Consider the following 22,500-nt stretch of genomic DNA (forward strand, 5'->3'; position numbering starts at 1 on the left):
CTTATCATCACCTAACGCTGTTTAGTTTTTAGTTTTCACTTTTAATTCTTATTTTTGCTCCTTCGCAGTTTTACTTCAACACCTGAAGATGATTCGTGGACGAACCGAAAGCGCTTGTGACAACAATTATGGAACTTTTATTAATATTTTTGATTTCGATATACTTTTCGATTTCGATTATACGGAAAAAAAAAAAAAAAAAGAAAGAATTATAAAGCAAAGTGTCTCCGTCGCATTTAATAATATTTGCTTGAATATATAGATGTTGTTTTGTTTTGGTTTTAGCGATATGTTTTGAATGAATTCAATTATTTACGAAAGTGCATTTTTACCTAAATGCGAGTTGGGAATAATTTTCCCTCTTAACCAACTTGGTACCCCCCACATGGGGAGCGGTAAAATATGATTATCCACTATGCTTGAATATATATATGTTTTTAAAAAATAATAAATAAAAAAAATATACGTCCAAATAAAAAATGGGCGATTTTCTAAGAACACACCGGATCTCCAAGGTGGAGACGTTAACCTTAATATCGTTTAAAAACTCAACAAGAAAAACTACGTAAATAGATAAACGATAAAAACTAAACAGTAAATTATGGCATCAGTGCGTAATGGATTAAGACGCTGGACTGAAATACATAAGGTCCGGGGTTCGAATCCTAACAACAGTCAAGCTACGCTGAAGAGGGGTAGGGCCCCGAAACACGCGTGTACGTAGATTGCTGTTTTTTTAAAATACGTCCAAATAAAAAATGGGTGACTTTCTCAGAAAACACCGGATCTCCAAGGTGGAGACGTTAATATATATATATATATATATATATATATACATAAAGTGCACAAGTGCAGTATATATATATATATATATATATATATATATATATATATATATATATAGTCATCCACATACAGTACTGTTTCGCTGTTTCACAGCTCATCAGTGCGGCTAGACAGGCAACTACCTATATATATATATATAGCCGCCCGGCATTGCCTGGTCGTAAAATACGCTTAAATATGATATTTGGTTAATTCAGATTTTTTTTATTTATTATTATATTATACTGGACCCAATATATCGATGCCTCCGTTCAGTCTCGAAAGACAAAGGATACTCTCTGTAGGGGCAGCTGCGCGTGTAATTGTGGGGCAACGGTTCCGCAATTGCAACCGCACCTCTCCTGAATAGGCACTGTTTGAGAAGTCCAGGACGCCTGGAAACAATGCCGAGATAAGCGGAGAGCACATACAGCACCTGGAAGTCCCGAATGGTCACCCATCTGGTACTTGCTAAGTTCATCGCTGCTTAGCTTGTGTGACATGGCGGGAACCGGTGTGTCAAACGTGATCATGTCGTATGGACCCAATATATAGTAATGATAAATATATATAGTAATATCTAATAAATATATAGTAATGATAAATATATATAGTAATATCTAATAAATATATAGTAATGATAAATATATATAGTAATATCTAATAAATATATAGTAATGATAAATATATATAGTAATATCTAATAAATATATAGTAATGATAAATATATATAGTAATATCTAATAAGTATATAGTAATGATAAATATATATAGTAATATCTAATAAATATATAGTAATGATAAATATATATAGTAATATCTAATAAATATATAGTAATGATAAATATATATAGTAATATCTAATAAATATATAGTAATGATAAATATATATAGTAATATCTAATAAATATATAGTAATGATAAATATATATAGTAATATCTAATAAATATATAGTAATGATAAATATATATAGTAATATCTAATAAATATATAGTAATGATAAATATATATAGTAATATCTAATAAGTATATAGTAATGATAAATATATATAGTAATATCTAATAAATATATAGTAATGATAAATATATATAGTAATATCTAATAAATATATAGTAATGATAAATATATATATAGTAATATCTAATAAATATATAGTAATGATAAATATATATAGTAATATCTAATAAATATATAGTAATGATAAATATATATAGTAATATCTAATAAGTATATAGTAATGATAAATATATATAGTAATATCTAATAAATATATAGTAATGATAAATATATATAGTAATATCTAATAAATATATAGTAATGATAAATATATATAGTAATATCTAATAAATATATAGTAATGATAAATATATATAGTAATATCTAATAAGTATATAGTAATGATAAATATATATAGTAATATCTAATAAATATATAGTAATGATAAATATATATAGTAATATCTAATAAATATATAGTAATGATAAATATATATAGTAATATCTAATAAATATATAGTAATGATAAATATATATAGTAATATCTAATAAATATATAGTAATGATAAATATATATAGTAATATCTAATAAATATATAGTAATGATAAATATATATAGTAATATCTAATAAATATATAGTAATGATAAATATATATAGTAATATCTAATAAGTATATAGTAATGATAAATATATATAGTAATATCTAATAAATATATAGTAATGATAAATATATATAGTAATATCTAATAAATATATAGTAATGATAAATATATATATAGTAATATCTAATAAATATATAGTAATGATAAATATATATAGTAATATCTAATAAATATATAGTAATGATAAATATATATAGTAATATCTAATAAATATATAGTAATGATAAATATATATAGTAATATCTAATAAATATATAGTAATGATAAATATATATAGTAATATCTAATAAATATATAGTAATGATAAATATATATAGTAATATCTAATAAATATATAGTAATGATAAATATATATAGTAATATCTAATAAATATATAGTAATGATAAATATATATAGTAATATCTAATAAATATATAGTAATGATAAATATATATAGTAATATCTAATAAATATATAGTAATGATAAATATATATAGTAATATCTAATAAATATATAGTAATGATAAATATATATAGTAATATCTAATAAATATATAGTAATGATAAATATATATAGTAATATCTAATAAATATATAGTAATGATAAATATATATAGTAATATCTAATAAATATATAGTAATGATTAAAAAAAAAAAACAATGACTCGAAACCATTACCTTACGATTCACTTTTTCCTTTGACGTTAATGCCTGACCTATGAAGGCGTGTTTGCTTCAAGGCTAAAAGTTAAAACATGAATTAATAGCTATTACGTTACGCATGCATATTCATAATGCCGGCGTTCGACCTTCACCTGGCAAATTTCATTTTTTTAATTTTCACACTTTTGCACGGATTTTCTCCGGTTAAAACCGAAATATAAAGTTTCGCATGGGTTCGAATACCCTATATATTAAGTTTCATGTCTGCAAAACAAAAACTGGCAGAAGAGTTTCGTAAGCAAATTTTTTTAAAACAAATGTGTATATATCTGCATAGATAAATATATATAGAAAGAGGTTTGTGTTGACTAAAAGTTTTTTACGCAAATATTTTGCAAGTATAAATCATGTAGAATATCTGCATGAATATAATTACACGTAATAGTTAACTAAAGATGATCACAATATAAGAAAACCGAAAAAAAAAAAAACTAATAAGGTATTAATTAAACTGAATGTTTAAAAGAATATGCAAAGTTGAATGCAGTTCCACGACCCATATATAACAAAGTTGGATTTTCTTTTCAAATAAATAGAAAAAAGGGTGTTTTAATATGAATATCAATACACACAAAAAAATTATATATTTATTATTGTTATTTCAATAACCACTCTATGTTATTATGAACTTCCATCGATACCTTCAGTTTACTAATCTCCAGTATTAATTGAAATAAATATCGAAAATACGCTCTTGAACGAGTAATTGAACACTCTGTTTTGTTTTCATATGACACAAAATCACATGTACATACACTATATATATATATATATATATATATATATATATATATATATATATATATATGATGATTGCAACGTCTTTTCAGGCGAGTGCCACTCCCTCAGACACTTAAAGTCCATGAGCCCAAAAATGACTTTTTTTTAGTCCTACCGGTGAATTCACACGCTCAAGCAGGCATGACACTGAAGACGGCCATTGAGATCAATTATTACATGCTTCCAGCATTTCAAGCCTCCGCGCGTCACAACTTTTCCATCGCCACAGGATCATTTTTATAGAGGGAGTATCTATACACAGATGATGTTACAGAGTCTTAGCTTTGTACGACAGCTAAGTCTCTCTCTCAGTCCAAAATGTTGAGATCCAGCAACAAGTAAGAGCAAGATAGCCAGCAACAAGTTAAACTGCAGACCAGCTTAATGCGGGTAGGGGGTCTCCCACTTTATGTTTTTTTTTTAATCAGAGATTTGCTTCTCCTAGAAAGGTTGCCTTCACCACAGCTCACAGGAGTCCTCTCCACCCTAACACACACATACATACATACATACAAACACTCACGGTTCTAGTTGGCCGTTGACCCTGAAAAGGGTTCATTCGCACTTTGGAAGGTCTTGTTTTTAATCCTTCAAGGAGACTAGCCACCTTCCTCACCAAACAAGTCTGATGGGGGAACCATTTTAGTCGCCGGTGACCCGAATATGAGGCAGGTAGTACTGGGTTACATGGTACCAGTAACATGTGACATGACCTATATATATACATTGCTAAAAGAGTCAGAGGGTGCCAAGCGTAATAGCAGCTACGACATGGCTAGCCCGAACGTAAAAATCAGATTGGCTACACAAGGTTTAGTGATATACCCACATCCCCGTCCCCAAGAAAAAGAACTCCCACCACTGCTACCTTGCTGCCATGATCAGTTTTTGTCGATAGAGACACTGCGTCGCTGGTTGATCTGGACGATAGTGCTGATGGGGATGAGGATGCTGATGTTGATCGAGATGGAGAATTATTGTGTAAAGCTTTTATCGTTGGACTCTTCGCAGCCTCCGAACCCCGCTTCCTCATACGTTCCCCAGTCCCTACTTCATCCTCCGACCTCTTCTCAATGGATGGTGGCTGGATCAATAAATATACACAAAACAATCATTGTGTTATTGGTATTTCCTTTTATTGAGTCGCCGTCGGCTTTTATCGGTTCAGTTAAGGAGTCCTTTAACTCGATATTGCAAGAAACATAGCAGGAATAAAGTTTTAATCTAGCTGGTAGAAAAGAAACAACCTTATTTTATACATACACATACATACACACACATGCAGACACACACACACACACACACACACACACATATATAACTATTTCATTTCATCACATAAATAAGTATAAAAAGATATAATTTTATGCGTAAATTTTCAGGATTTACTTCAACAGTGCTCGATACATACATAGAGCTAGGTAGCAAGTTATGAAAATATATATGGCAATTAAGCTACACAGAATGTTCCGTTTAGGCATAAGCCTGATGAATTCTCACGAGAATGAAACTCGGAATATTCTGTGTAGCTTAATTGCCATATATATTTTCATAACGTGCTCTATATATGTATATATACGTATATATACACATATACATATATATACACACATATATATATACACACAATATATATATATATGTATATATGTACATATATGCATATATATGCATATATATACATATATATGTATTTATATATACATATATATACACATATTCCCATCTATTTAATATATCAATCTACCCACACATTCATATCCTGTATGTATATTTACTTATATTTTACTATATGCATTTACTTAGATACTTACTTGCTTTATCCGGAATTTTCAGATACTGACCATCCTCTCCCCTTAAAAAATTTTTAATTTTTTATTTTATATTTTATTTATTTATTTATTAATTTATTTATTTATTTATTCCATTTAGTGTCTTTTAACAACTCTTGCTGACATTTTCTTAAGTAATAGCCTGTACGTTTCAGTTGACCTCTTTTTGCCCTATATTTTACGCGCCTTTTAACCTCATTCTGTCTGGGTCATTTTGACATTTGCTTTTCTATTTTCTATTTAATTCTATCACGATTTAATTTTTTTCTCTTCTTCTTCACTGATTTTTCTTAATTACATTTTGTCTCAGCAGCCGCGTCAAACGCATATCTTATTTTTCTTTTATTAATATTATCTACTTATTAAGTGTTTCCTTTTCAGATTAAATATGTTTTTAACTCTTTTTTCAAAGTGTTTTTTTAGCATGGTTTATTAACTATTTGCTCTTATATATATATATATATATATATATATATATATATATATATATATATATATATATATATAATACAAGGTTAATATTTTCTAGAGATAAACTAACCAATGAAGTTTAACGAGGTTAATACAAGAGTTCTCAATACCGAAGTAGGGAAAGATATACTTTCTATCTGTTTTTACATATGCAGTAATATATTGCTACACATTCACGAGCATGTTTCGGTCCGCTAGTTACTAGCAATTAGAAACCTATTCTTACCCCCCCATCTTTTCCTCTTTATTCCTATATTTCAACACAGACCATAATCTACGCCCCTATTCTGTCTTCTTTACTTACAACTTTATTTTATTTCTTATTTTTACCTTTAACCTCCTGATATTAATTGCCTATCACACAAAGGACCTGATATTTTCATTGCAAACTTTGCTTTATCGCCTGATGAGGTCTCTAGCTGCTAGTAACTAGATGACTGAAACATGTTCATGAATGTGTAGCAACATATTACTGCTGATGTAAAAAAAAATAGAAAGCATATATACACACACACACACACACACACACGTATATTAGGCTGGTGCAAAAATAATGTCGTTTTTTGACGGTCAAGTGAAAAAGCGACATTAGATTTGCACCAACCTAATATATATATATATATATATATATATATATGTTCAGGTTTGAGATGCTCAAAAGCCAGGACTAATGAAAATAGCGAGGTTGTTAGATAGTGTTCAATAAAAAGAGCAAAATATTTTTTTTTTAGTTGAGGGTAAACAATTACATATGGTCGCTACAAATAGCCATCTGTTTCAGTCAATTAGACTTCCTCAGGCAACCCGGAACATCTCAACGCCACACACAAAAAAAAAAAAAAAAATGGAAAAAAATTGAAAACAATTGAAAAAGAAAAAAAATTGCTTACCCTCAAACAATATATATATACATTAGAAAGCTGCCCGATCGTAAAATACGCATAAATATCATATTTTAATTAATGCAGACTTCTTATTTACTATAAACAGAAATACTACAGGTATTTTTTTTTTTTTTACATGGGGGTCACCACTTATCAAGGCCCGGAGGCCACTCAGGGATAAGGGTTATTGCGTGTACAGTAATCAATGAGATAGTATTGTAGTAATCATTAGTATTGAGGGTTTTGATAGAGTGTCTTATTTAAGGGGGCGGTTTGTCTGGAGTTTGTTTATGTTGGACTTGAAGAGATCCAAGTTGTAGTCAGGTGGGAAGCAGGCAAACGGAAGAGAGTTCCACAATCGTGCACTTCTAAGAAAGGAGCTCTGCTCATGGAATCTACGTTTGGATTAAGGCACAGATAAAGAGTGGGGAAAATTATTGACAGTAGTTTCAGCCAGACGGGTGTTTCTCGTGAAAGATTGGCGAGGGGGGACGAGAGATTGGAGCTCAGACGAGCAATTGCCATGGAAATAACAATAAAACAAAGACAGGCTCACAACGTCTCTTCTGTGGGAGAGAGGCTGCAGGGAAGAGAAAAGGGCATCCCCCACCAAACCACAAAGTCTATTCTATACTCTGTCAAGGCAGGATAGGCTGTTTTTATGAGCTCCTGCCCAGATGTGGCAGCAATACTCCATTCTTGGACGTACTTGGCTTTTATACAGATAGAGAATTGCATCAGTAGTGAGATATCTTCTGGAGCGATAGAAGGATCCCACCATTTTCCAAGCGTCCCTGGCAACAGATTTGATGTACGTGGTCCATTTCAGATCAGGAGTAAAGGTCAAACCCAGAAGCTTGTCAAAACATGGAGCCTCCCCAAGACGAGAGCCATCAATTTCAATTGATGCCAGAGGGGGATCATAGCGTTGATCATGTAAAGATAGAAGCTTGGTTTTAGATGCATTAAAAGTGACCAACCACCTCTTCCTCCATTGTACCACGCGCTCAAGATCAGAGGAGAGAGAATTAGAGAGAACTTTGTCATTTACGGCCTTTGATGTGTTGCCATAGATGGTCGTGTCATCAGCATAGATGTCAACGAATGATTTAAGTATGTGCTTTGGGAGATCATTGATGTAGATCAGGAAGAGAGTTGAGCCCAGGATTTAATGTAACGTAAAATTCCTTGAAAAAAAAAATGAAGTAAAAGGAAAGGAAAGAAACTGAAATATTTGCATGCAAGCATTATGGTTTTTCTAAATAGTTCACTTCCTGTAAGTAAAAAAATACTCGAGCTGAGATCAAAACCACACCTAATCAAGTCAAGTACGATAACCATTAGGCTACTTTGACACGACTTTAAAAAATGTTTTCAAACCTACTTTTTCGTAACATAAATAATCTGTCATGTGAACGATAAACTCATGCGCAGTTGACAAACAGATAAAAGTCCAATAACTCCCATGCACCAATTTTTCAATTTGGTCCCCTTAGCCACCTTTTTTTTCCAGGTGTCTGAATACTCTATATACCAAATTTCAAATCTGTAAATCAACAATTCTTTGAGTATATAAGTTGAGAATGTCCTCACACGCAAACATTCTAACTTTTATATATATATATATATATATATATATATATATATATATATATATATATATATATATATATATATATATAAATGTGTGTGTGTGTGCGTGCATACATACATACTATACCAGTCATTATAGGAACACCGGGCTAATGGAATAGAATTTCAAAAACTATCTGGCGAATATACCCGGTGAACCAAGTGCATAAGAAATACAAACAATAGCACTGAAAGGGACGGTTCGAATCTTAAAATGATCTCTCGGTTGGAGTAACTAAACTGATGGGAGAATGTTTGGCATCTGGTAGAATGCCCTATCCCCAGGAAAAACACAATGATAAGAAAATTAAAACAAAAAGAGAATATATACACGCACACACACATATACGTGCATACATGCACATATATACATGCATATACACGCACACACATATATTTCCCCAAAACCTCTGACTTTGATGGAGGGTAGACTAAAACTTGCTGCTATCGTTTCAAATGATCTGAAATAACAGCAAGGGGAGACTTGATTCCAAATATTTCTCCTGTGTTATATCTCCCCTCTTTTGAAAATAGGGTACGATTTTTGAATATCTTCAGTATCAAATAATCCTTATAAACTGTGAATCTTACTTTATGTATGAAAACCAAAGAGAGGAGATATAATATATGAGGAATATTTGGAATCAAGTCTCCCCTTTCTGTTATTTTAGATCCTTTGTAAATATAACAGCAAGTTTTAGTCTTATCTCTATCAAGGCCAGAGGTTTTGGTTGGTTGGTTGGTTGGTTTTGTTTTACAGCATATCAACCTTTTTCAGGTTATTTAATGCCGAATCTAGTTATTTTGAGGAATGATTTTTAATGGAGTATATTTTTTTTTAAGTCAGATTCTATTTAACCCATAGTTGGGACCCTAACAGGTACTACCACTCCGGGTCAGAGTGGACCTGGGAGCAATGGCAATTAAAGGGTGGCTCCACACTCCTCAAAGCCCGTAAGGAGGGGCCTCACAATCGGGTATAGTTTTAGGTCATATCCAGGACCCAGAGGTTTTGGGGAAATATCAGATATTTTGTAATTTATATGCAAAACTAGGAAAACAAATGACTATGATTGAAACTTTGCTAAAGGTGCAGTATCTTTCCATCCACAAAAAAGTCCCTTAAAATTACCATATCATAGGTTTTCGAGGGTGCTGAAAACGAAAATAACATTAGTAGTTTCCAAGATATGGAGAAATTATAGTTTCAAAAACTAGGTGATCATTTTTCTATATTAATTTAACGCAAAATGTGCGCCCACTTTATGGCCACCTATTTTTTGGGGGTGGAGTGGGGGTCTGTTATTTTTTTTTAGGTGTGGTTTTTATTGTGGCTTGGTAGACCAATACAAAACCTACCTTAAAAAACTGGTTTTCGTTAGGTTTTCGGGTGTGCTGAAAGCTAATATCGCATTTAAATTTTCCACAAATAAGTATTTTTCCGGGTATTAAACAATGTGATTCTTTATGTTGTAAGTGGTGTCCATTGCTGTAAGCGCACATATTTTTGCTTAATATCTAGAAAGGTACTTATTTGCATAAAAAATTTAAATGCGGTATTCGTTTTCAGCACAACCGAAAACCTAAAGGAAACAAGCTTTTTTAAAGGGAGGTTTTGTGCTGGTTTACCAGGTCACAATAAACACCAAAAGTCAAATATGAACAGGGAAAATTATACAGGAATAAAAGGCAAATCAAATGAGGTATAGGTTGTGTAAACAGTTGCATTCAATTTAGCTTAAATTTGCAGTTTTTGAAAAAAAAATGATAAATGTAACTGTTTACTCTCGAATAAATAAATTATGTATATATATATATATATATATATATATATATATATATATATATATATATATATATGTGTGTGTGTGTGTGTGTGTGTGTGTGTGAATAATTGAGCACTTTCATTAGTTATCATTTAACCTGATATTTCAAGTAAACTATCAGAAATAAAGTTTTCATTTATTCAGGAGAAAAGCATAAACTCACATACGCCAAAAATGATATATATATATATATATATATATATATATATATATATATATATATATATATATATATATATATATATATATATATATATATATATATATATACTAGCGGAGGTATCTGGTGTTACCCGGGTGTGAAGAGGTAAGGGGTTAAAACAACAGTAGACAGACCGGGTGGAGAGAGGGGTAAAAAAAAGGTAGTAGCAGCGGGGTACCCGGCGTTGCTCGGGTGTGTGTAGGGGGTGAATTAAAGAACCCCAGGTGGAGAGAGCTGTTAAAAAAAAACTGGCATTAGGCAAGCGGGCCTATAACCCGTGACGCGAAGGCAGAAAAAAAAGTGAAAAAAAATCTGACGTCTTACCGATGCGCCATGATGCGACAGGAAGCCGAAAATGTTCAAATTAAACGCGGTCAATCGAAAAGAAAAAAATGACTTGCAGAAATGGTTCGGAAAATCCGACCCTTCTCCGCAGAAAATTGCCCAGTTGAGGGTGAAGGAATTAATGTTTTTAGCCAATTTTTCGATATTTGTCGTCCGAAGGGTCAAGCTTCAACATGATACCGATCTCTTCATGATCCGTCGCCTCTGTTGAAAGATTTTGCAAGGTATACAGTGGCTGATTCGTTCACTCTGACTCACTAGATCCATTCACTCGAATGAGTTGTACACGACGAAACACGTGTCAGTGGATATATATATATATATATATATATATATATATATATATATATATATATATATATATATATTCATTTTACTTCAGTTTTCACAAATGATGAGAACCTCTTACTTTGGCAAACATTTGATCTCTATTGTGATATAAGTTGATTTACCTTATTCGCAAATAAATGGCCTTATCCAGACACAATAGAGCTTCAAAACGATATTGATCTTGTGAAAATCCGTCACCTCTGTCAAAAGTTTTAGCAAGACATGCAAGCAAACACACACCCATCCATGGATACATACATACATACATACATACATACATACATACATACATACAGACATACAGACATACAGACATACATGCAAACACATAGGTGAGATTTATATTATAGATAAAGTTCATTTTTACTATAAATCGAATCGTTTTTCTTCCTTTCCTCCTCTTAATTGTAATTTATAAGTAAATAATGAACGTATTTTAGTCTTTAAAATCCGTGAAACAACGAAATGTTGAATTACGTTTAACGCATAAATAACTTTTTTTTTAATTCTTCTTTTTTTTTTTTAAATTAATATTGAATCTATTTGTATACAAATCATCGTGTTCCTTATTTTTCTCTTTTTAATTTTTAAGTTTTCTAGTGCGTTTTGTAAACATTTTTTTTATTCATTATCGATAGTCTGACTGTTCGACAGATCTTGGTTGCTAAGAGCTCAGCGTCAGCGATGTCGTCATTTTTCACGTCATCGACCTTAATAACATATATTATGAAGGCCACGACAGCATTCACAGTAGGCAGGTTGAACCGACTACCCTCGAAGGAAAAAGTTTCAATGGGATAACTTCATAAGCGGTTTCCAGTCGCAGATATATCCCGGTCAAAGAAGATGGTGACGTTAGGATTTTATAGTTCTTACTGGGGGTGTTGATGTCCTACTGCATACAGTACCTGGTATTCTCAAATGGTCATCATCTAGTATTGCTTAACTTTCGTGATTAGATGTTTTATGGACTGGAAGTGTTTTACATGCGAAAGACAATAACTTTTCGTTTGTTCTAAAAATCGTTAACTAAAGTAAAAACAAGTGAAGCATGCGTGAGTGCACAGTGAATGAGGCATAAAAAATGACTAAGTTCAGCATTTGCCCCTCCCCCACATTTATCCCCCAAAGTTCCCAGGGGAAAATGAACAAACAGTGCAGTTTTAGGCCTTAACATATGTAAATTTGATTTCTGCACCATGCAAAAAAAAAAAAAAAAAAAAGAAATGACTAAGTTCATCGTTTGGCCCTACCCCCATTTAACACCAAAAGTCCCCAAGGCCTTAACATATTTAAATTTGAGTTCAGCACCATGCAAAACTGCTAAATAGACATACACAGAAAATTTTGGACAAACATAGTAAAATAGTCTAAAAAAAATGGAGTGTTTTTATTAGCCCTAAAAGAGCCCCCCGGGGCACACCCAAGAGTTATCACGAAGTATAGACAAACAAAATTATATAGAAATTAATTAGTTACAGCTTTTCAGAAAGTTTTATCAAAATCCAAGGCATCAGGTTTTTTTAGTAAGCACTAAAGTATCAATTCTAGTCATTTTAACCCAAAAGGCAACCAGAGATCTCCTGAAAAATCCGTTCTGTTACTTTTTACTCATATCATGTTTAATGTTTGTGCAAAATTTCAAAAAAATCCGAAGGCGGAGTTATTGAGAAAAGTGCTGACAGGGACAAGGGTGAATTTACAGGTCCACCTTCCTATTGTCGGGGAACAAAAAAAAAATACATAACAAAGACGAAATTTCTTATTATAAAGATGTTGTAAGCTGAAAAAGAATTCTAATTTATTTAAATGTATGTAAATATATTGGAAAACTTCTCTTGCGGGCGACGAAATGGGGTGGATGGAAGCTAAACTGATAGCAAAATTCCCAACCTCCTTCTAAGGATGACGCAAAGAAACAACGATGAAACTTCAACCATGGAAACTGAATAAAGATCCAATCGTCCAGATAAATAAAACTGTTACTATGCATGAGAGAGCTTTTCTCCCAGGTGCGCTAAATGTTGGGGATACAAGCCACTCGATGGCATAGCCAAGAGGTACGAAAGAGGGTATAAAAGGTATGTTTCGTTTTATAAACCCCTCAAAAGGGATTGTAGAGATACATTTGTTTAAAAACTAGTCTGTCAAATAGTTTCGCGCACAACGAATACAGAGACACAATTTGTAAAAAGAAAAGACTAAACAATTATCGCCATTTTGACCTCATCTCTGACAAGCCGGCGTCGACATTAACTTCGGTTCAATATCTGTTCCCTTTTCCTCTTCCGTCTCTCTCTCTCTCTCTCTCTCTCTCTCTCTCTCTCTCTCTCTCTACTTTTCGCTTTCTATTTCGCCGTGGCACGCGATAGTAATGAACGATGTGCGACATGTTCCAAATCTTGACACACGCGCAAGCAAGATTCTGTAATGAAACGAACTTTTGCGTACTATTCCAGGCTTAGCGAGGTAAGCTAAACATCATCAACAAATTCCACCATCAATGAACTACTGCAGTAACAACATTAAAATGAACAATTAATATCAATCCACACATGATCGCCAGAGGTCAACAAACACACATGTACACAAAACACAGATGCTCATACGTTTTCTACTCAAAAGTATTGTCTGTATAAAAAATGTATAAATCTTTTCAGCTGTTTCTAATAAATTCTACAGATTGTACATAATCGCATTTATCGGCATTTATTTTCATTATTTGACAAGAGGTCACGAGACAGGTCAGTACATGTTGAGTGCAAGTTGTATTGACACGATTGGCCACCGCACACGACACCTCAATATGTAAGCAAGAGAACACGTTAGAGTAGTAGTCAGTCAGTCAGTCAGTCAGAACAGGAGATTCATGTAGATTTTGGAAGAGTCTATTTCCCATCCTCCTTCTAAGGATGACGCAGAGAAACAGGGATGAGAAAATTGAATAAAGAAAAATTAGAAAATTGAATAAAGATCCAATTTTCCAGAGAAATGTGACTTGCGTCTCTTGCTATGCATGAAGGAGCTTTTGTTCCAGGTGCGCTGAACGTCGGGATACAAACCACTCGAGGACATGCCCAAGAGGTAGAAAAGGGGATACAAAATGTACGTTCTGCTTCGTTTTTATAAAGCCCTCAAAAGGGCTGACGTGGTGTAAAAATAAACATTGTCACGCAATTTAAACAGATTCTCCCTCCCCACAGTACAGTATCATACCATTTAAAAAAAAATGTGTATTCTTTGAATTATCTAAAATGTGTCAGAACGTTATTTAAATAGTAGAATCATAATTTAGCCAAAATGTATTCTGTTTACCGATAAGAAATACTTCTTTTTATTTGAAACTAGAATATTACCACTTATCAGAACCGAAAAGCCACTCAAGGATAAAGGTTAATATTATAAGAACTTACCCATTCGCTCGTAATGGACTCTTCTAACCATTATAAAACCCCGGAGATTTAATACTCTTTATGGGGGAAATATCGCAAACTCGACATTGAAAAGGTTCGACAATCACTCCGACAAAAACTGTGCCATTTTGACCCCTTAACATTTATTCTGACCACGGCGAACGTGATTGTAATTCTTGACATCTCTCCGTTAGCGAGCCACACACCAACCAACCCACACAACAAACATTCTCTCTTTTTCTCTTTGTCAATGTACTAGAAGCTCAATTGTAAATAAACCTTATATTTTGAAATTCGTCTTTGCGTTGATTTTGAGAATAGCGACGAAAAAAATTGTCAGTGTATATATATATATATATATATATATATATATATATATATATAAAATTTTAGTGATTCAATAAATTTAAACATTTATGACGTGAAATGGTTAAATTTCAAAGAAAAAGATTTTTATTATTTTATGTAAGACAAAGAATACATTTGAAATATTATAACTCCTTATCCTATAGAATTTCTATGTCTACCATCTCTTCAGAGGAGAAAATATTAGCAAATAATATAGGATAAGAAGTTATAATTTGTCTTACATAGAATAATAAAAATCTTTTGATTTGAAATTTAACATTTCACGTCATAAATTTTTACATTTATTGAATGACTAAAATTTGATTTATTTGCTATAGATTGTATATCGAGCAGTTTATATATATATATATATATATATATATATATATATATATATATAGTTAGTTAGTTATGAAATATATATGGCGATTAAGCTACACTGAATATTCCGCGTTTCATCCACTCTAGAATTCTTCAGGCTTATGCGCATAAGCCTGAAGAATCCTAGAGTGGATGAAACGCGGAATATTCAGTGTAGTTTAATCGCCATATGTATTTTATAACTAACTAAAAAGCTCTACCTACGTATTGAGCACTTTTGAAGTAAATACTTAAAGTTTATGCATAAATTTATACTTTCGTATATTAATTTTATGTGAATAAATGAAGTAGTTATATATATATATATATATATATATATATATATATATATAAAACAACAAACATACAAGCACCTTTAAACATGCACACGGGCTGTCTAGATTGATACTAAAATCTTTCACATATTTGAGGACACGGTAATTGTCTCTCTAAAAATGGAAATTGTAGGTAAATATGTGTTTTGTACAACATACAGTGTTCGCGTGTGACAAGAAGAATAAAGAGAAAAAAATGGCCGCTGCGTTTACATATAGGCTGGCGATCTCGTGAGGTAACGAGACTTCAGTGCAGCTACTATGCAAATGAAAGGCAGATGAAAGTTTCAATAAAAAGCCTGTTGACCACAGAAAGGGATTCTTTTCTTTTTTTTGGTAGAAGTGAGTTTTGTCAGACGTCTATTGAATTTTGAGAAAGGGAAGAATAGTTAACATAAATTGTTGGAAGACTGCAGAATATTTTACGTAAGATAAATTCCAGTGAAAGAAGAAGAAATACTGGATTTAGGCGGTAGTATTCCAACAGACATTTTGATAAAATGTAGAATATTCTTGCGCCTAATTTATTTTTCAAACATGATCCAGAACGTTTCTGATTCTAACTTCCGTGTATATATATATTCACCTGTCATCCGTTTTTTTAAAAGATGGCATCGCTCGATCGTCGAAGACAAGATTCAGGCAAGTAAGCAAGCACACACACACACACACACACACACACACACACACACATATATATATATATATATATATATATATATATATATATATATATATATATATAATGAGATTAATGGAAATAGTACTCCGATAAAATAGAGAAGTAAAAAGGAACAAACCGAGTTATGTGTTCGTCAACGTTCCGTCTTTATTTCCAGAAGAATCTCGAAATAAAGACTAAACGTTGATAAACACATAATTCGGTTTGTTTCTTTTTATTTCTCTCTCTCTCTATCTCTCTCTCTCTCTCTCTCCACACACACACACACACACACACACTTGTTATCCGTTTTTTTAATAATATGGAATCGTGTATCGTTGAAGACAAGATGTAACCAAGGACGGCCGGGCGGAGAGTTTTATAATTATATAGTCTTATGGGTCGAAGTATAGTATGTCTACAAATACGTCGAACAAATTTTTGAGACGAGAATAATCGCGCTAAATTATAACTACAAGATGTGGCATCTCCTATCTTAAAAGATTATTCATACAAACAAACTGTCTAGACTAACTCCGAAATTTGTTAAACCCTTTGATGATACGGTGATTGAATATGTAGAAACGGAAATTGAGGTAAAAAAGCGCGTTGTGTACTATCGTAGGAAAACTCCCAGGACCACTCGGAGAAATAAAGACAAAGGCGATGAGCGATGATTTTATGAAAAATATTAAATAAGAGAATAATAATAATTAAAAAAAAAAAAAAGAGCCAGAAAATTCCGGAAACATATCTCATTTGTAGTAATATACGGGTGGTCGTTTCGTCGACATTATAAAAACGTATTCTAAAAACGTTTAACGTTGAGTATCCAGGTATATTACGAATGAAGTCTTATGTGAAGTTACGTTTACTGGGCGGACATTTTTTTTTAATGGAAATCGCCTGAGACAAGGCATGAAGCCACTTGATGTAAGGAACTAACAAGGACGAAAGCTGATTATTGCAAAGACAGGAGATGCCAATTAACTTTAATTTTGAAAAAAGACCGAGGCTGTGAGTAGAAAGAAAACAATGAGCAGGAAGAGAGTTCCACAATCTTGGAAAGAAGTGACTGGAATAGGAAGCTGTATTCCAATGAGGTATTAAAGCAACAAATTGATTGAGATCTCTAGACCAATGAGTCACGTGAGCTGGAAAAAAGCACGGAATAGGTCAGACAATTCTGAGGAACACAAGGTATAATAGTATCTGTAGAAAAGACTGAGACTAGCAACATCACGTCTGAGAGAGAGAGAGAGAGAGAGAGAGAGAGAGAGAGAGAGAGAGAGGTTGCAGTGAAGAAAAAGGTGTGGGTCCAATCAAATTACAAACACATTTCTGCAATTTATCAAGAATCTTCAAATGGGACACAGATTTATCAGCCCAAATATGGCAACAGTACTCAACACATGGTCTGATAGTAAATTTGTAGAGATAGAGAATAGTATCAGATGTGAGAAAGTGTTTCAGACGATAAAGATTTTTCGAGAAAGAGAAACAGATTTAATATATGCACTCCAAGAAAGATTTTATGAAAAAGAAAGAAAAACCAACAAGTTTTAGACTTGATTTCTCATCGAAAGCACCCATAAGAATCTCACGTAGAAAAAGGATTAAAGAACAATAGCGAGTTTTAACAGGATTAAGCGAAACAATTTCTTTCTTTTTTTTTAAAAATTGGAATTCATTATTGAGATGAGTATTATTTATTGATTTTATTTATTGCAGACTATTATCCTCGTCTTTCACGACGTTTCGGCCAACTATTCCGCTAGCCTTTGTTAGGTGGTAAACGCGACGGAATAAGAACTCCGAATCTCCTGACTGCATTCTAAGCAATTACTGCTTTCCATAGTTGTTGTCGTCTAACCTGTTTTCGTGGCCTGTGGCACAGTGGATAGAAACGTTGAATCTCTACGGTTCCAGGTGAGAATTGTCTGAAGATAGCAGTTTCAATTCTACCCAAAACCAGCCAGAGGCTTACTTGGCCAAAAACGTGGTAAGATGACAATAGCTACAAAAGGTAGTAATTGCTGAGAATGCAGTTAAGAGATTTGGAGTTCCTATCCCGTCGCGGTTACCAGCTGACGAAAACCAGAGGAATAGTTGGCCGAAACGTCGTAAAACAACAACTAAGAAAGTTGTTGTTTCCAATTCATAATAGAACCCAAATAAACTTCTAGATCAGTTGCATATTTCAACTGATCCGATAAAGATGAGTGAGAAGCAATACCAGAATAGAATGTGGTGTCATCAGCATAAATGTTAACTTACTAAATAATATTCTCTGGAAGGTCATTCATATAGAGAAGAAACGGCGTTGGACCTAGAATAGAACCTTAAGGAATATCGGTATTGATAGAAAAAGAAAATGAAAGTTCTTCATCAAGAGTTACTCAGAAGCTTTGGTTAGAATGTCAAGAACTTTACCACGAATATCGTAACCTCAAAGTTTATGTAAAAGACCAGGATGCCACACTTTGTTGAATGCCTTAGAAATGAAACGACTCTACCCTCACCTGAATTTTCCATAAACCAACAGATCTGTTCAGTTACAAAAATTAATAGATCAGCTGTTGAATGAAAACTACAAAAGCCATACTGAACATCACTCAAGAGGCTCAGACTTTCCAGAAAAATGAACGTCCTTGCTGTTGATCAATCTCTCAAAAACTTTGCTAATAACAGAGAGAAGACTAACAGAGTGATATTTAGTTGGATCAAATCAATCACCAACATTTTTAAAGATATGGACGACAGAGGACTCCTTTCAACAAGAAGGGAAACAGGACTGAATCAAATAGAGAAGAACGCTCTGGTGCACAACGTTTGAGAACAATTGTAAGAACAAACTATGGAATGAATAACTAGAATATTATAAAAATTGTTATTAAAACAAAAATATGGGAATCAATTCAGGACCGAAAGCTTTTAATTGGTCAAGACCAGCAATAATTCTAGCAACCATCTTTGGATAATTACGGAATCAAGAGTCTAATCAGTTTTTTAAGGAAAATCAGGAAAAACAGTATCAGAATCATCGACAGAAAAATTGTCAGCAAAAAGACATGACAAAAGATCAGTCTTATCGTTAGAAGATTAAATGACCGGGAAACCACTAAAAAGAGTAGGAATAGCAGACTGGCCCCTGTTAACCACGCTATTATAGATTCTCTAAAAATCACGAGAGCCGACCTTTTGAGATGAGGCAGTCACGAATCCTTTGAGAATAGCTACATTTAGACTTAGAAATTTCTTCTGTATGATTGTTTAGAAACCTCAGCACCATCCCGACGATACTGATTGCAGTAAGGATTACGATGGGCAATGGCAAAAAAAAAAAACCCAAAAAACAAAAAAAGAAAGCACAAATAGACGAAACCATGCAGGAGAATGAGGTTTGGTTTGAAACTGACGATCAGAAATCAAGGTGTCGATTTCAACAAAAACCCGGCCTTCTTGGCCTGGGTGACAAGATCAAAGTGTAGTATCTATTCTGGCAGATACTGCAAGCAAAGACCATATGTGGGGGAAACCCCACATATAAGACCTTGGTCAATGTAGGGGCAACCCTTCATACCAATTGTCACTATCCAGCTCCCCTACTCCCTGGGGAGTTGGTCCCCATTTCCCCTTCACTCCTCATTTTAAAAATCGGCCTTGTACCTAATTTGCTCGGTGGGGGAGCAAATAAATACCTCAAAGTGTAGTTTTAAAATTGGGTTTAAGTAGGAACACTCCACCTCATACACACACACAAACACACACACACTCACACACATACACACACACACAAACGCACACACACAAACGCACTCACACACACTCACACACACACTCGCACACGCATACACACACATCCACTCACACACATACACACACACTCACACACACACACACACACACACACACTCACACACATACACACACACACACACACACAAAAAGGGTAATTATGATTAAAAATGCTGAAAGAAAGATCCTTTTAAGTTCCTAACAGAGAAGAGATGGACCAACCTACCCCACCTTGTTTTTGAGTTGGCCTTGTGCTTAAATTTTTTTTTCATTTTTCCTTTTGTATTTTTCTTTTTCTAGTGAATAAAAAATTTTATATCTCAAAGTGTAGTATCTGTTCCACCAGATGCTGCAGTGAAATACCATTGCCCTCGTGGCAATCAGCTTCTGGTCCATGTAGGCGCAACCCTATATACCAAGAGGCATCACTACCAGCTCCCCCTTCCTTCCTCTCGGGGAAGCTGGTTCACCTTTCCCCTCCCCTTCTCCACATTAAAAAACGGCCTTGTGCCTAATTTGTTCAGTGGGGAAGCAAATAAATACCCAGTAACCGCCGTAGCAGCAGAAATCGAATACATATCAAAAATAGGACCCCCCCCCCCATAGAACGTCACATAGGAAGCCATGAAGCTCATTCCATTCAGCCCTCCTCCGGTTAAACGTCTTCCTATGGAAGGGACGATCAATTGAAGACTTAACAGAAAAATCAATCGTGATTTGATGATCAAAAGAACACGGCGAGAGAGAAGAGGAAACAGAACATGATTCAGGAAGAGAAGAGAGAAAAAGATGAAGATGGTTGATGAAGATAATTATCAGGAAGATGTGTAAAGACAAGTCATGAGACAGGAAAACGTTAAGATAGATTTAACCAGAAGGATCTGTGCGATTAGAGTGCGAAAACCAATCAGCATTAAAGTCACCGAAGATAAAGAGCAAGATGAAGTTGTAATACTGTTGGATATATTAGCATCAACAACAGAGCAGTCACTGTCAGAAGGAGAACGGTATAAAAAGAGCAAATAGAAAATGGAATGCACCAAAGATAACAAAGACCTACATGGAGATATGGAGAATACACTGATATTATATGAATCGTACATGTTAGCAGCAAAAAATGCTTCCTATAAAATTCAAACGGACTGACTGCGCTCAAGAATCCATATTGATTTTTTGGGGCTATTGGACGGGTTGACACACCGGTTCTCGTCAGATCACTGAAGTTAAGCAAAGTTGAGCCAGGTCAATATTAGATGGGTGGCCATTTGAGAATTCTAGGCGCTGTATGTGCTCTCCACTTATCTCGGCATTTGTTTCCAGTCGTCCTGTACTTCACTTGCCACTGATATTTAACAATGTCGACCCAGGAGAGGTGTGGTTGGAGATTGTGCACCTCCTGCTACAAAGATTTAACGTGCAGGCAACCCTTCGTGGGTATCCTTAGTCTGTCCAAAACTGAAGGAGCCTGTTTTTGTTTTTTTTTACAGGACGGGTTTTATTATTTGGTTGAAGTGGATAACTTTACTAAGTAGTCAGAGACAAGTGTAAAAAACAATAAGAGAAACAATAATTGAGTTTCTAACGCGATGAACGATGATTTTATGAAAAATATAAAAAGGGAGAGAAAAAAAACAAATCAATTCAGGAGTATATTCCATTTTTTTTTACTTGGGGGGGGGGGAGGGTAATCATTTATCAGGGTCAAAAGGCCACTCGAGTATAAGAGTTAAGTGTTAGGTAGATGGTGAGATATTATTAAACAAGCAAATATTTAGTCCGCGAGGTTGGAAATAAGCAAAGAATATCACAAAGTAAAAAAAAAAAAAAAAAATGAATCATGCAGGTTCTGAACCACTTCACTTATGAGACATTCGTCCAGAGAAAAAAAACCCAAAGGTTCGAATCTTGTTTCAGTACCATTTTTCACAGGATATTATTTATTTATTATTTATTATTATTTATAATTACTAGGACTTCTCTTACAGATGGTTATTTGATTATTATTGGCTCATATGGAGCTTTCACACACATCATCATAGGTCTGATTGAAAACCTGTGGTATTTCCTGGAAGCTGAGTGACAACAAGTCTCCCA

This window comes from Euprymna scolopes, chromosome 35 (genome assembly GCF_053919585.1).
Source record: "Euprymna scolopes isolate OS-2025 chromosome 35, ASM5391958v1, whole genome shotgun sequence".
In the NCBI taxonomy this organism is placed as follows: domain Eukaryota; kingdom Metazoa; phylum Mollusca; class Cephalopoda; order Sepiida; family Sepiolidae; genus Euprymna; species Euprymna scolopes.